The following is a 16,518-nucleotide window of genomic DNA, read 5'->3' as shown; positions in this document are numbered from 1 at the left end:
GTCACCCGTGATAGGCTACGTGACGATTGACGTAGCCTATCACGGCTGACTTTGCAAATCTAGCCGTGATAGGCTACGTTAATCGTCACGTAGCCTATCACGGGGGCGTGTTTTTTTTTATTGGAATGGCGGCAGCGGCAGCCGGTCGAAAGACCGGCTGCCACTCCCGCCCCGGACGAAGACCCGACAAACTGCCGGCCGGACCCACCGCCGGGAGGGACATTCGCCAAAGGTAAGTCCCATCCTGGGGGGGGGCGGGGGGCGGAGAATTTCTCCCCAAAACTTCTTTGGGGGGCTGAACACCTTGGCGCTCGGCCCCCCGAAGTTTCGGGGAGAAATTCTCCGCCAACCCTGGTGTATGCTGGGTTTTTTTGGGGGGGGGTTAGCCGTGATAGGCTACGTAAATTCTTACATAGCCTATCATGGCTGCCTGGCTGGATGCAAATGGTGGCCACTACGGCGGCCGCCATTTGCATCCACAGCAGCCCGTCCGCGGCCGGAAATCCAGCTGTGGACAGCCCGGAGCCGGCCATTGAGGATTCCGGGGGAGAGGACCAGATCGCCTCCCCCCCCCCGTCGAGGATTCCAGAGGGAGGGATGGAGCGCCTCCCCCTCCACCATGAAAAATTCCGCAAGAAGGTGAGTTTCGAACATCCCTAGAATATTCACACTGTTGCTCTTACATATCAAATATTCAACTGATATTCAACAAATATCCAAATAATAAATCAGCTTTTTTGGCAGGCTGGGAGCATATACTTTACAATAGGAGGGGTATATTTGAGTGATGTCCTCCTGACATAAATCATACCACCACCACCCCTGCCGCTCACAAGCTGTTTGCTGGTCCACAAAAAGCATTATTTACAGGGGGGGGATGGTAGATAGGGTTGACTCTGCCTGGGCGTCACTCTCCCTGTTACAATAGCCCTTCCCACAGCCCATGAAGCAGGTGTTTGCTGGGCCGGGAGAACGCAATTGAAATGAGGAGGAGGACACATGGGAATAGCCATTGCTATACACCATCCTTCCCATCCAAATTGTGCACCTCCCTCCCTCCCAGCTGATTTGCACTGGGGAAAGCTGAGGAGCCTGCTGATGAACGTGTTCCTCAGCTGTTTCCAGTGTCCATCCACTGGGCAGGCTCTGATCCAGAAGGATGCTACTGAGAACTGTATCCCCATATCGACGTCTTCCCATCCATGCTGCGATGTTTTAAATTCATATCGACTGATGCAGTTTAACACAGGGAAGATCTTGCTCCATTATCAGCGATGGCCACCGGCATAGGCAGAGATACTCTGTAGCAGGGGAAGAATGTACCACGAGATTCCTTTGATTTGATTTGATTTTGCATTGTACCTGTGCCAAACCTGGAATTCAGAACTCTGGAATTTACATATTAGTTGTGCCGTACTCCAGATCCTGGGTCCGGGAGGTAACAAACACTACTTTAAGAGAAGGAATGGTGCCAGCCTCCTTAAAAGGAGGGAGTAATGCAACCACTACTGAAGAAACTGCCTACTGGGCCACTGAGCTACTGAGCCACATACAAAGTTATGTTATTGTCATACGAAGCCCTAAACAACTTTGGACCGGGATACCTAGCATACTGCCTTCCCTTACCCAAGAGTATGATCATCAGAGGAGTCCTTGCTGGTCATTCCAAAGCAAACAGAATGTCGCCATACATTCCCGGATGTACCCGGATGGCGGGCCATCTCTGTAGTGGCACCCACCCTTTAGAAAACCCTCCCTTGCACAGTTCAGGAGGCAGAAAACATGACATCTTTCAAATGCCTCCTGAAGACACACTTGTTCACCCAGGCTTTCCCTGGGCTGTAAGTAAATTAAGTATGCTGCTCCATTTTACTACTCCTTGATTTTTTTTTTACTGTAGTTGGAAGTATTTTTAATGCTGCATTTTAATGGTGTGTTTTTAATATTGGATTTTAATATTATGAACCACTGAGAGATTTTATGATATTCAGTGGTATATAAATGCCACAACTAAATAAAATAAATAATAAATTAACTGTCAATGGACCCAGACAATTTTAATAATTATAGGCCAGTGGCAAATGTTCCCTTCTTGGGCAAGGTGCTTGAGCATGTGGTAGTGGACCAGATCCAGGTTCTCCGGAATGGTTTTCTGAGCCCATTTCAATTGGGGTTAGGCCTGGTTATGGCACTGTGTATGGCACTGAAACAGCTTTGGTCACCTTGCAGGATGACCTCTACTGGGAGAGAGATGGGGGAGTACAACCCTGTTTATTCTTCCTGACCACTCAGCACCTTTAGATACCATTGGCCATGATATCCTTCTGGAGAGACTGTTGGAGATGGGTATGGGTGGGACTGCCATGGAGGGGTTCCACACCTACCTGCATGGCTGTTTTCAAAAAGTGGTGCTTGACTCCATGGCACAGTCTCTTTGGGGTCCTGCAAGGTTCCATCTGTGCTCTTTAATACCTACATAAAACTGTTGAGTGAGATCATTTGGGGTTTAGAGTGCATTATCATCAGCATGGAGATGGCATGCAGCTCTACTTCTTTCTGGAGCCAGGTGAGACAGTGGAGGTAATGGACCTGGCAATAGTAATGGACTGGCTGAGGACTAACAAATTGAAGCCCAGTTCCAATAAGGTGAAGGCACTGCCAGTGGGTGGTTTTTCTGACCAGATTCAACCTGTTCTGGAGGAAGTTGCACTCTTCCTGAAAGACCACATGCATAGATTGAGTATGTTCCTGGATCCATCATTGGCTCAAACAGCCTCTGTGAAATGGAGAGACTTTTACCAGCTTCAGCTGATATACAAGCTATGACCCTGCCCAGAGGTGAATAACCTAGCTGTTCTGATCCATGCCATGGTAACCTCCCATTTGGATTACTGTGGATGAGGCTACTTTTGAAGACAGTTCAGAAACTTCAGCTAGTGCAAAATATGGCTGCAAGAGTTCTAACTGGGAACAGGTATTACAATCTTATTATGCTGGTCCTCTTTTGCCTACACTGGCTTGTGCTTCCAGTTTGTTTCTGGGCCCAGTTCAAAGTTTGGCTACAGATGTACTGACTATGTAAAATCTGCTCCATCTGTGTTTTGCAAACTGTCAGGCACCTTTTGTTCTGTCGGTCACTCACAGATGGCTGCCCTTTTCCCCCTTTTACAGAAAAATACGCAAACAATTACATAAGAGGTTTCGTAAAAAATTATATAGTTTACCTTAGGGCGCATTGTCCCCCATTCCAGTCAACATTTCCTCAGAAGAAACCTGCGTATTTTCCTATGAATAAATATGCATAAATTTCAGGGAAGGAAAAATAAAACATCCCAAAGTCCACACAGACTCCATGAGGCCTGAGGGGGTCGCTCACTCCACAGTGGATTTTGCAGGTCAGATTCTTCGAAATCTGAGCTCATTTTAGTCCATCTCGAATTTCTCCAGCATACCTAGTTTTGACTTTTAAACCTTTATGCAGCTTGAGACCTTAGTCAACCTGAGAGAATGTGTCCTCCCATACAGACCTACCCACCCCTGCGTTAAGGCAGGGGTGGGCAACTTGTGCCCCTCCAGATATTTTGGCCTACAACTCCCATGATCCCTCACCATTGGCTATGATGGCTAGGGCTGATGGGAGTTGTAGGTCAAAACATCTGGAGGGCAACAAGTTGCCCACCCCTGCCATAAGGTCACCCAGGAATCCCTCCTTGGAATTCATCTTGTTCTGAGGCTAGGAGGATGGAAACAAGAGAGGCTTTGTCAATGATTGCCCCACCAACTCTGTAATGCTTGCACTGTGGAATCTCATCTGGCACCCACATTTCTATTTTTTTGGCATCAGGCTAAGACTTTTCTCTGTCAGGCATTTTAAGTATTTTTTTATATGTAAGGTTTTAGCTTTTTCATCCACACTATATATTTTATCACACCATGTCAGCATATGTCTATTTGGTTTTATGTTGTACTGCCTTTTATTGCTTTATTTTAGTCTTGTTGTATACTATTAATGTCACATCGGTATTGTTTTGTTCTAAACTGAAGTGTACAATGTCTAGAGATATCTATTTAATGAGGTGTTTTAACAAATGCATTCAGTCATTCAATCAAAAAATAATTCCAGAATTCTAAATCCTAACGCAGCTATACGTGCTTAATGTTATAGGAAAAACTAAGTGCTGCTAAGGGGGGGGGGGATATTACAGAATCACAGCCTAAGCGTCAAGAACTTTGCAAGATAAAATGCATGCATTTCACAACTGAAATACTGCTGTTAGACATGAGATATGTACTAATGGGGTGGGAAAAGAAGAATTTCCCACAGTACACCATCATGCAATTGTCTAGGAACGTTTTGCTGTTCTGTGAAGCATCTGGTGCTGGCTTCTATCCAGAATAACAATATGCTTTGGTAACTTTCATTTTCCTAGGAATTGCTCATTTCATTTATGGATCCTCTAAGCTTACTACTGTGCTCCTTTACTACAGTGATAAGGAAAGTAAATATTTCTTAAGCTACCACACATACCACTTACCCCTGCTGAGTCCTCTGAAGTAATGAGTTTGGGGCCTTAAGAGTGCTCTGAAGAAATGAGTTTGGAGGCTTAAGAGTGCTCTGAAGAAATGAGTTGGGAGAAATTGTAATGTGCAATTACCAGGACAATATCAGTTATTTTAATTCTCATTGTATATTGTACAGTTAATAAGAAGGGAGTAGAAGGAGAACACATTGATTTAAACAGATTTCTTTGTTAAGGCTGCAATCCCATAATACTTAACTGGGTATAAGCCCCATTGAGTTCAGTGGGGCTTACTTTTAAATAGACATATGTAGGATTGTGCTGTAAACATTATTTATTACAGAAGCTAGTGGCCAGCAAGCAAACATTGTACTAAATATGAGTTACAAATTATATGCCTTGGGGACTGTTCTAAGTGCCACCTACTTTTGCAAAACACATTAGGAATAGGAGACAGATGGGATGATTGTTCTGATGTCAATGGATGAGATATAATGGAGTTTTAAAATAGACCAAGACCCTATCCAGATGTCTAGTTGTCATTTTCCTTATGAGCCCAATTGTTCCGTCTAGTTATTGCATTTATCTATTTCTGCCTGGTAATACTTGATGTGGAAATTGGATAAGTTTCATCAATGTTTTGAGGGCATGTAGGGGGATACAGAGTCCCAATGAAAATTCAGTGATGTCTCAGATCCAGCACTGGAATGATATTCAGCAAGTGAATGACATTTTCAGTAACAGAGAAATATGCCACAGCAATTTGTGTTTGCAACCAATTTTTCTCCATGCGAGGCTGACAAATACAACAGAAATCAAAAGTCGTACTGTCCATATTTTATCTGTAGATGAATAGTGTGTGTGGGGAGGGGGGGGTGAAAGTTAGGGGGAGTGGGGAGGGTTAAGCAAAAAGAAGACAAGTTCCAAGGGGCTCCTCACAGAATTACACATGGACAGGAGCTCTTCAGTCCACTCCCTTACACATCACACCCCCTTCTCCCCATGCCAGTCCTCAGGGGCAGGGCGACATTTGGACCTGCACCCAAGGCAGAAAGAGAGGTGCAGGCAGAAGTTAACATTACCAAAGGCCCAATCTGCATGTCAAAGCATATTAGGTGAACATGGAGGGGTTCTTCGTGTCCTGCCCCTAGTGTTTGGGAAGGTATGGACTGGGAGGATACCATCGCTCTCTAATCATTAACGTTCCTGTGTCCAAAGATCCATTATTAGTTATCAGTGGTGTAGTGGCAAATTTGGAAGTGCAGACGCTCACCATGACAGTCCCCATAGCCACACCCCCAAGGAGAAATCCAAAATGCGGGCAGATGAATTGATCCGTATGAACAAACCAGTTCTAGCAGTTTTAGCCCCACCAGGAGTAGGTCTTTTGTAAAGCCAATTGGTCTTAATTGTTCATTGAAGATATAGGGACCCCAAAATGCTTTGAATTGCGACTGGGAAGAGTAAATTTTTGCTGGGGAAAATTCACACCCCCCCAGCTACTTTGAGAATTGTGGCTAAATTCAGAGGAAACAGGGAATTCTGAGGTGGGGATGAGGTGCTGGCAGATGACATCAGCATCCCTGCTAATCACAAAGTGCTTGTGCTGTGTCCCACTGAGCCCTGGCTCCATTACACCACAATTAGCTAGCCCCATGATTTATAGGATTATTTCCTAGTACATTCAAACATTTTTTTAATCATGATTTAGGGGCCAAACCTCTAAAATACCTTCTCAAAATCTAGCTTACTGAGAGAAGCAAGCTAGTTACCTGACGAATCCTTAGCAAAGAGAAAATCGGAGACCAGGCATGTATCAACCATCAGTGAGCCTTTACATAAGGTTTTGCAGTGTAATCCTATGCATGACTATGCAAGCCCCATTGATTTCAGTGTAATCCTATGCATGACTATGCAAGCCCCATTGAATTCTATACCCAATAAGTGGGTATAGAATTCAGCCTTAATAAAAGGCAGAACGACGCCTGGAGACATATGCAGATACTAATATGTTTTCCCTTGCAAGAGTAAAAAGAGCTCTTGGTGGACAGTTTTTGCCAGAGAAATACTAGAAGTAGCCCCTGTTCCCACCCCAATATGACTGTCCCTCAGCTGCTCCAATTTCTTTTCTTTTTTTAAATTATCATGCAACCACATGTAAAATGATCCCCTCTCAAAAATTCACATTATATAGTGCAATGAAATTGACATTTTCTTTTCTTCCACTTCTTCTAATGAATGCACGTGCACCAAAATCCATGTCTGAGAGACAATAGTCCATTTGTAATAAGTGTATTATCTCCCAACATGATTCCTGTTATAGGGATAATTGGCTTGCCCAAAGAACAACACTCCGGGATGACTGGCTGATCATGTGATGACTAAGTGCAGTACTATAATGATAATACCAAGGACAGGGCTGGTTTCCTAGAAAATTCAATTCCAGGACATGCAGGCTGCTTGCCCCTTCAGTGGGCTTCCAGAATTTAGAGGTGCTGAGGTAATGATAAGCCAGATTCAGGTTTGCTTACAAGGAGCCTTTATTGAGTACTTACAGTGCACAGGCGTACCCAATGGTTGGATCAGACAGCTTCTCTGAACCAAGAGCCAAGGGGTAAAATGGGTCTTATACCATACATGTTAGGAGTGAGGCAGCATGACAGCAGCAAGCATTAATTAGCATCCATCTGCAACTTTCCCAGCATAGACTAACAGCCTCATGTCAGAGGAGAGACAATCAGAACTTTCCCAGCATGGACACCTGTAAACATAACCTCACTTCTCAGGCGCTTCCCTGGCCCCGATAAAATAAACGGTTCACAGCTTGTTAGTATGGAATGTGCTGAGGTGGCAATATCGACCTTTGACTCATCTTACGAGCCAAGAGGTGCACTAGAAAGACAATTTCACTAATAAAGCATTATGGGTCCCTACGTCTCTCTAAAACTACTGGTTACTCAGATTACAGGCCCAAGGCCTTACACAGGGTTAATCCACACACAGCCACTCGGCACAGCCAAGCCAGTGCACAGCTTGATATGGCAGGAGGTATAAGCTCAGTCATTGACTGAGCAAAAATGATATTGCCAAACCCTCCTTTTGCCTTAAATAGGCAAAACAGTTTAAATAGGCTATGGATGTTGCAGGAGTCCAAGAAGGGGGTGGAGTTCAACAGTCCCCTCCCCTCCCACTCAACCTCCTGGACCTCATTCACTGAGCCACCGCCACTTACTGGACCTGCTCACTGAGTACCCAGAGGCCACCCAGCCCATTAGTGAGCTGCCATTTTGCATAAAAATGGAGGCTCAGGGTTTTGCAGATATGTAATGTTACGTGAATGGTGACCATAAAGTGGCCATTTACGCAACATTGCAAGTGTGAATGGTCCATTTACACCCATAATGCCACATAAATGGCCCCTTCATAGCCACCTTTGACATAACATTACATATCTGCAAAACCTCGAGCCTTCATTTTTTCACAAAATGGCAGCTCTCTAAGAAGATGGGTGACTCTGTTGCACTTGCACTCATTGGTGCTGCAGCAACTCACACAGTGCAGCAAGCAGGGGGGGCAACGGCTTGATAAGCGCCCTGTGAAACTGGACTGAGGTGAGTCCACCCATTCCTAAAATAGGCTACCCCAACATGTTTTGGTCAGTGGGCATATTTGGAATTTTGAAAGACTATCATAGGTGATCTTACAAAATGGCTCCCATGGGGGAATTGACCACTCATAAAATGCTTGACATGGTCGGCATGGCTGCTCACAACAGACTCATTTCTGAGAAAGCAAACTGGTGAGACTAAAAGAAAAGTAACTTGCCCAAGAAGCTAAGTACAAGGTAAATGTGGGGTGTGAGCTCCAAAATATGAAACCACCCTTATGAACCCAAAGAAAGATGGCACTGGAGGAGAGCCACCCTACCCCCCAGCTAAAAACATGTTTTGTAATTGAAAAGAAATCTAAAGAAATACAATAAAAATGGGGGGGGCAGGGAGCCTGGTGGGCATCACGTTGGATAATCCAGGGCTACATCTTCCTTGGAAGCATGGCTTCCTTGGAAGCATATGGGAGCACAAGATACTGCCCTTCCTCACATAGAAGCACAGCTAGAAAGATCCCACCATTCTTACTTTAACAGGTATTTCCTGCATCTCCATGGCTACAGGAACAATGAGCTCCACCCTTCTGTGCTGTAGATGTGGTCCTGCCTCAGATCCCAAAGGCATTGTTACTTCCCATCACTAGATGGCCATATTTAGGGTCCTACTATCTCTTCAAGCATTATGCACCTCTTTACAGGAACTGTGAGCAGAAGTCACAAATATTTCTGACAATACTAATGAAGCCACATCAGCTACTTTTGGGACTTGCAAGTAATGTGTAAACACACAGTTCAAGTGTGAAAATCTCAAACATTTTCTGATCCCACTGAGTATGATATATTTGTTCTAATGGGGCTGATTGTAGCTTCCTTATATTTTCACTAATTTTTCCTAATTCAGACTTCTATTTGTTACAGGGATTCTCGTAAAAATTTGCAAACAAATTACAAACTGTGGTTAATGAGCTATACCATAACCCCTTATCTTTTAGCATTCCAGCCATCTGCTTTCCTTTTTTTATTATCAGCCTGTAAGCTAATCTACCTACTTTGTTTCCCCTTTCATAAAATAAAAGACTGCTGTGAAAGAGATCTCAAATGCCTTCCAAGTTTTCTCTTTATTTTTACTTCTGGTAATACCATGCTTCTCAGTTTTCAGTCCTTGTACTCTTTCCACATTTCTCACCATAAATTTGCACTAGTCGGAGAATTCAAGTTTAGCTTAGCTTAGGGCACAATCCTATGTGGTTACTTGACAGCCTCTGAACTTGGAGGCTGCCAAGCATCCAATGCAGGGTGGGAGGACAACAACAGAGGCAATGCCTCTGTGCACCAGCTGCCCTGTATTTCTGTTAGATGGGCAATTTTGCCCATCTAGTGGCAGCACCTTGGGCTTGGCGTGCGGCTGTGGTGTCCATGGGATATGTCAGACTGCAGCCACCCCAGTCTCCTCCACTCTGCGCCTCCAGGAACACCCCCTTTTCCCCATCTCCACACTCTGTTCTGCGAGTGCCGAGAGGTAGCCAGCACAACTCTCTCTGCGTCAGCTATGAGGGGGATGGAGTAGGGAGCTTGGTTTCCTGGCTCAGAGTCCTATCTCTGACCTCAGAGCCAGGAAACTGAACTATCCTATTCCCCCCCCCCAATGCTGTCTTGGGGCATAGGATTGCTCCCTCCATATACTTTACATGTGATGGCATCAGATCTAAATTTTTTGAAAAGGAATCCACTGTTATTATTACTATTAAAACTTCAACATTTCCCCTTAACAACCATAGACTGGGGCTACCCCCATTTTCTTCTAGCAACAATGGTGTGAAGTTGGTTAAGCAAAGGCAGAGGGACTAACCCAAGGCCACTAAGGGTACAATCCCATGCATGTTTAGCCAGAAAAAGTTCTATGACTCCCAGCATTCCCCATGCTGCCTGCAGAATGTTGGGAGTTGTAGCCCTTTTTTTTCTGGCTAAACATGCATAGGATTGCACCCAAGTGAGCATTATGGAATAAAGAATAAAAGGAACATGGTGGTCAGAGTCTACTACCAGCCAGCCACCCAATCAAGGAGATGACGAGGATGAAACTCCTGAAAAGCAAGTTGCCAATGTTTCAAGGAAGCATGATGTAGTAATGGGGGACTTCAATTTCCCTGATATTTGTTGGGAGACAAATTCTGCAAAACATACCCCCTCCAAGAAATCCTTGTGTTGCGGATAACTGCCTCCTGCAGAAAGTGGAGGAGGGAACTAAAGGATGGGCTATCCTATACTTGATCCTAACCAACAGAGATGACTTAGTGGATAAGTAGCAGTTACAGGAACTCTGGGGGAAAGTAACCATGTTATACTTGAGGTCTTGGTTCTAAAGCAAAAGCTGAGTGTAGCCAAACACGTACCCTGGATTTTAGGAAACCAATTTTAATAAACTCAGAACAGTGATAAGTAAGGTCTCATGGCAAGCAACTCTAATGAGAAAAGCAGTCCAAGATTTATTTATTTATTTATTTATTTATTTCTATACCACCCAATAGCCGAAGCTCTCTGGGCGGTTCACAAAAGTTATGGGTAGGAGTTTTTAAAAAAGGAAATTCTAAAGGCACTATTATAAACAATAAAGCAAATAGTGTTGCCCTTATTTTCACCGTAGTCTACGTAAATCTTTACGTAGACTACAGGGACCAAATAAGGAACGCAAATGGTGGCTCCCTATGGGGGCCGCCATTTGCATACGTGCTTTTTTTTCCCAAAGTCACCCGTGATAGGCTACGTGACGATTTACGTAGGCTATCACAGCTGACTTTGGAAATCTAGCCGTGATAGGCTACGTAAATCGTTACGTAGCCTATCACGGGGGTGGGTTTTTTTGTGGGGGTTTTTTTCGCAGCCGGGTAGATGGGGTGCTTCTACCCGGCCTGAATTTCGCCAGCGAGGGATGGGGCGCCTCCCGCCCAGCCTGAATTTCAGCCGGGCAAGGCGGGGCGCCTCCCCCCCCTCGCATGAACTTCGGGGGAGAAGCGAAGCGCCTCCCCCCCACCGCGAAGCAAGCTTCGAGGACAGGTAAGGGACTTTCGTCCATCCCTACTGAAGGGGCAGGATTGCAGCTTGAGATCGATAGGCATATGGTCAAGGAACACCTAATGACTTTGAATGAGTCCAAATGTCCAGGGCCAGATGAACTGCATCCTAGAGTAAACAAGGAACTGGCAGAAGAACTCTCAGAACCACTATCTATTCTCTTTGAGAAATCATGGAGGACGGGTGAAGTGCCAGATGACTGGAGAGGGGTTAATGTTGTCCCTATTTTCAAACAGGCCAAAATGAGGAACCTGGAACTACAGACCAGTCTGACATCAATCCCTGGGAAAATTCTGGAGGAGATTATAAAGCAGTCAGTCTGTAAGCACCTTGAAAACAATACAGTGATTACTCAAAAGCCAGCATAGATTTGTCAAGAACAAATCCTGCCAGAGTAATCTGATCTCTGTTTTTCATCAGGTAATCTCACCTGTGTGGACTGTGGGAATGCTGTGGGCATAATATACCTTAGCTTCAGCAAAGCTTTTGATAAAGTGCCCCATGATATCCTGATGAGCAAACTAGCTCAAAGTGGGCTAGATGAAACAACAATCAGGTGGATCCACAGTTGGCTACAGAATCAGATTCAAAGAGTGCTTATCAATGGGATCTTCTCAAACTGGGGAGAGGTAACGAGCAGGGTACCGCAGGGCTCAGTCCTGGACCCAGTGCTCATCAACATTTTTATTAATGATGTGGATGAGGAGGTGCAGGGAATGCTTATCAAATTTGTTGATGACACAAAATTGGGTGGGATAGCTAATACCGTTGAAGACAGAAACAAAATTCAAAGAAAGCTGGGTTCTTTGATAAGCTGGGGCGCTGGCAGAAAACAACAGAATGAAATGTAATAGGGATAAATACCAAGTTCTGCACCTAGGAAAAAGAAACCAAAAGCACATTTACAAGATAGGGGATACTTGGCTCAACAATACTACAAGCGAGAAGGATCTTGGAATTGTTGTAGATCACAAGCTGAATATGAGCCAACAATGTGATGTGGCTGCAAAAAAGGCAAATGCTATTTTGGGCTGCATTCATAGAAGCATAGCTTCCAAATCACATGAAGTACTAGTTCCCCTCTACTCAGCACTGGTTAGGCCTCATCAGGAGTACTGTGTCCAGTTCTGGGCACCACACATTAAGAAGGATCATGCAGACACACTGGAGAGGGTTCAGAGGAGGGCAATGATGATGATCAGGGGACTGGAAACAAGGCCCTATGAGAGAGACTGAAAGAACTGGGCATGTTTAGCCTTGAGAAGAGAAGACTGAGGGGAGAGATGATAGTGCTTTTCAAGTACTTGAAAGGCTGCCACAGAGAGGAAGGCCAGGATCTCTTCTTGATCATCCCAGAATGCAGGACACGGAATAATGGGCTCAAGTTGCAGGAAGCCAGATTCCGGCTGAACATCCGGAAAAAAATCCTGACTGTCAGAGCAAAATGACAATGGAACCAATTACTGAGGGAGGTGGTGGGCTCTCCTACACTGGAGGCATTCAAAATGAAGCTGGACAGGGATGCTTTGACTTAGATTCCTGTACTGAGCAGGGGGTTGGACTCGATGGTCTCATAGGCCCCTTCCAAGTCCAACAATACTGTTCTATTATTCTATGATTCTCTGACAATTCAAACCCAGGTAATCTAAGTTCAATACTTTATCATCTAGACCAGACATGAGCAGACCTAAGGCTTGTAGGATCCACTTTGTTTTTTTCCTAGAAGCCCAAGATCCACCAACTCCCACCAGATGCAACAGAGTGAGTGGAGGAAGGCAGAACCAGAGCAAAATGGTGCCTCAGAGTCAGAGTACAGAGCCAATTGCCTATGGTATCGCTGAGTCATACACTGGGATACTTGCATGTATAAATTCTACCAATCTCTGAGTTACTACAGATCAGAAATTCTAACAGCCTAATTAATGGTGGGAGAATTTTGTTGTGGCTATTGTTAACTGGGAGCCAGAAATCTTTGCCAGCCTACTGCAAATCATCCAGAAATTTACTAGTAGATCTAGATCTACCTTATGCCCATCCCTGATCTATAACACACTGGCTCTCAAGTGTGACATAGCCTCCTCCTCCTGCAAAGAAGTGTTCTCAAGCAGGATTCTCACAAGGCCTGCTCATGAGGTTCTGCAGCAGTTTAATGCAGTGGATAGCTTCCCCATTGTATTCTGTTGTGCCTCTGTCATGGCAAGGGCTCAGCATCATTGGACATTGGAGAGGCCTGGGTTACAGGGTTCCACTATGGACTGGTTCTTTACCATAGTTGTGGGCAATTCAAGAAGGCAGAAACAGGAATAGGACAGCATGAGACAGACCTCGCCTGGACATCAGACAAGCTTGTCCATATGCTGATCCAGGAAGCCCCAAATTGTAGGGATGGCGGAGAATTTCTCCCCGAAACTTCGGGGGGCCGAGCGCCAACGTGTTCGGCCCCCCGAACAAGTTTCGGGGAGAAATCCTCTGAACCCCCCCCGCACCCCCCCCCGGGACGGGACTTACCTTCACCGAATGTCCCTCCCGGTGGCGGGTCCGGCTGGCGGTTCGACGGGTGTTCAAGCGGGGCGGGAGCGGCAGCCGGTCTTTTGACCGGCTGCCGCCGCCGCCGCCATTGCAATCAACGAAAAAAAAAAACGCCCCCTGATAGGCTACGTGACGATTCACGTAGCCTATCATGGCTAGATTTGCAAAGTCAGCCATGATAGGCTAAGTCAATCGTCACGTAGCCTATCATGGGTGACTTTAAAAAAAAAAAAAGTGTGTAAGGATAATGGCGGCCCCCATAGGGAGCCGCCATTCCCGTTCCTTATTTGGTCACTGTAGTCTACGTAAATGTTTACATAGACTACGGCGAAAATAAGGGCAATGCTATTTGCGTTGCCCTTATTTTCGCCGTAGTCTACGTAAACATTTACGTAGACTACAGCGACTAAATAAGGAACGCGAATGGCGGCTCCCTATGGGGGCCGCCATTAGCGTACGCGCTTTTTTTTTTTTTAAAGTCACCCGTGATAGGCTACGTGACGATTGACATAGCCTATCACGGCTGACTTTGCAGATCTAGCCGTGATAGGCTACATGAATCGTCACGTAGCCTATCAGGGGGCGTTTTTTTTTTTTAAAAGAAAACTTTCACGTTCGCGGCCGGGCGAGGCGGGAAGCCTCCCCCCCTGCCTGAATTTCGGCCGGGGTGAGGCGGGAAGCCTCCCCCCCTGGCCTGAACTTCGCGGGGGGAGCAGCAAAGCACCTCCCCCCCACCGCGAACGTCCTTCGATGACAGGTAAGGGACTTTCGTCCACCCCTACCAAATTGTGACTGAGGCTTAAGTAGGGGGTTGGCTTCTTTAGGCTGGTTAGCCCCACCTCCATACTAAGGTCTTTTCTCTCAAAGCGACCTAGTCTCTTTTAACTACCTCAAGCCATGACAACGTGGGGCTGGTTGTGACATGCTGATATCTTCAAGGCTGGAGTCCTCAAAATGTGATGATGGCCACGTGACTTCCTCACAGAGGGCCAGGTTCCTGGAGTCTACCTGGAAAACTGGGTCCTGAGGAGGTGGAAGCCTCAGAGCTCCTTTCTGAAAACCATGCCCTCACCCTGAACACTTAACTCAGGAGCCTCTTTTTCTGAGGATGATAGGTTGGGATCACCTGAGGTAGAGGATCTGGGGCCTTGGGGTCCTGTCCCATGATGACAGCTTGCTCAGCTGATATCATATGCTAGGCAATCTCACAACTCTGTGCTAACACCACAGCAGCTGAAAGGATAGTATAGGACTGGAAACTTGTGTGTGTGTCTGTTTTACAAACTATAAAACATAGTGCAAAAGAATAGTTTGTGACTACAGGGAAAAGAACAGACTTATGAAATATTTCTGCTATGAAGTTTACAGCCCAAGTGCTTAGAAGAAAGAGGTGATAAACTTTAACTTACTTAAAAAAGAAAAAGAAAGTTGATATTCTAAGGAAACTAACATGGTTCCTCTGACAGCACAAAACTGCCTTGGGGCCATTTTCAGTTCTCAAGCTGTATGTAGTCTAAGCCAGTGTATACTGGGAAGCAGGAAGCAGATTGCAGAAGAACAAACTGGGGGATACCAGAGGTGCCTGTAGGAATATTCCATTTTCAGAAAGAAATCCATTTAATACAAAGAGGGACACAAACCTAGGGCCATTTCAGGGGTGATGATGTGAGGGAACAGGAAGCACAGTGAAATTGTGCTTCCTATTCCCCATGCTTTGTCATCTCAGCTGCAAGCATACTTGTGCTTCTCTCCTAGGCCAGAAGGATGGGCTTGCAAGATTTATTGCAGACTTGTATTTCCTGTACACACACACACACACACCATCATATCCAAAATTGCTCTCTGATGGTTCACAAAACCTTGTTATTCCTGGTGAAAAACTAATGCAAGAACAATGTTATGGCTGGAATTAGAGATGGTGCAGGTGCTTGATTCCATCCAGGAATGGGCCACCACCCATGCTGCCAAGCTGCACTCGCTAAGTCATCTGTAATCTTGCATATATGGGCTAGTCATAGCCGCATTTTGCGTATATCTGAAAATGTGCATTTGCGCGATCACCATTCCCCTTCCCAAATGGCGATCGCAGAGCTCAATAATGGGGCCCTGACCACTGATCATTTGTTGGTTTCCTGGCTTTTGTGAAGTTTTTTTCTCCATTCTAAACAGTTGAAATTCCTCTCCTACAGCTGATTTATATCAATCTGTTTATGTCAATCTGTTTACAGATGGCACGGAATTCTACTCCCAATAGAATTTGGTGCCAATATGACAATACATTTCAAAACTGCTGAAATAGACCAGGAACTTTCATACAGGCATCCAATGGGATGTATTACATGTATAAAAGGCTTCCATGGTGTAGGATGGCTAAGTCCGTGTGCTATTTGGAGCCACTGGAACCCATCAAATTCTGTAGTTCAGCATGACCATGATGTGGGAATCTTCCAGGATTGATTTCCACTGTTATAATGCACATCAATTTGCACAACGCATTGAGGGTGTGTGGAATGGGGGGACTTCTGCATGCATGGAAGTTATCTGGAAAAGCAAAGTTATCAAAGACATTTTCTATGAATGTCAGAGAATGTGGGAAAAGTGAAATGGCAACTTCTACAGAGGGAAAAACTGGCAGGTTTTGCACATCAGCAGCCATAACAATGTTTGAGATCTGTCCACAGTGTGAAAAACTGTCACAAATCTGCAATCATTGATAGAGATTTTCTACTTCAGGGGAGGGGGAAAAAGGTCTTTGCCCATTGTAAGGAAGCACATGATGTGGTTAGCCGG

The sequence above is a fragment of the Heloderma suspectum genome, chromosome 3 (assembly GCF_057233095.1).
Source record: "Heloderma suspectum isolate Gila_16-S chromosome 3, 16-S_ref, whole genome shotgun sequence".
Classification (NCBI taxonomy): Eukaryota; Metazoa; Chordata; class Lepidosauria; order Squamata; family Helodermatidae; genus Heloderma; species Heloderma suspectum.
This window is presented reverse-complemented; position numbering follows the sequence as displayed.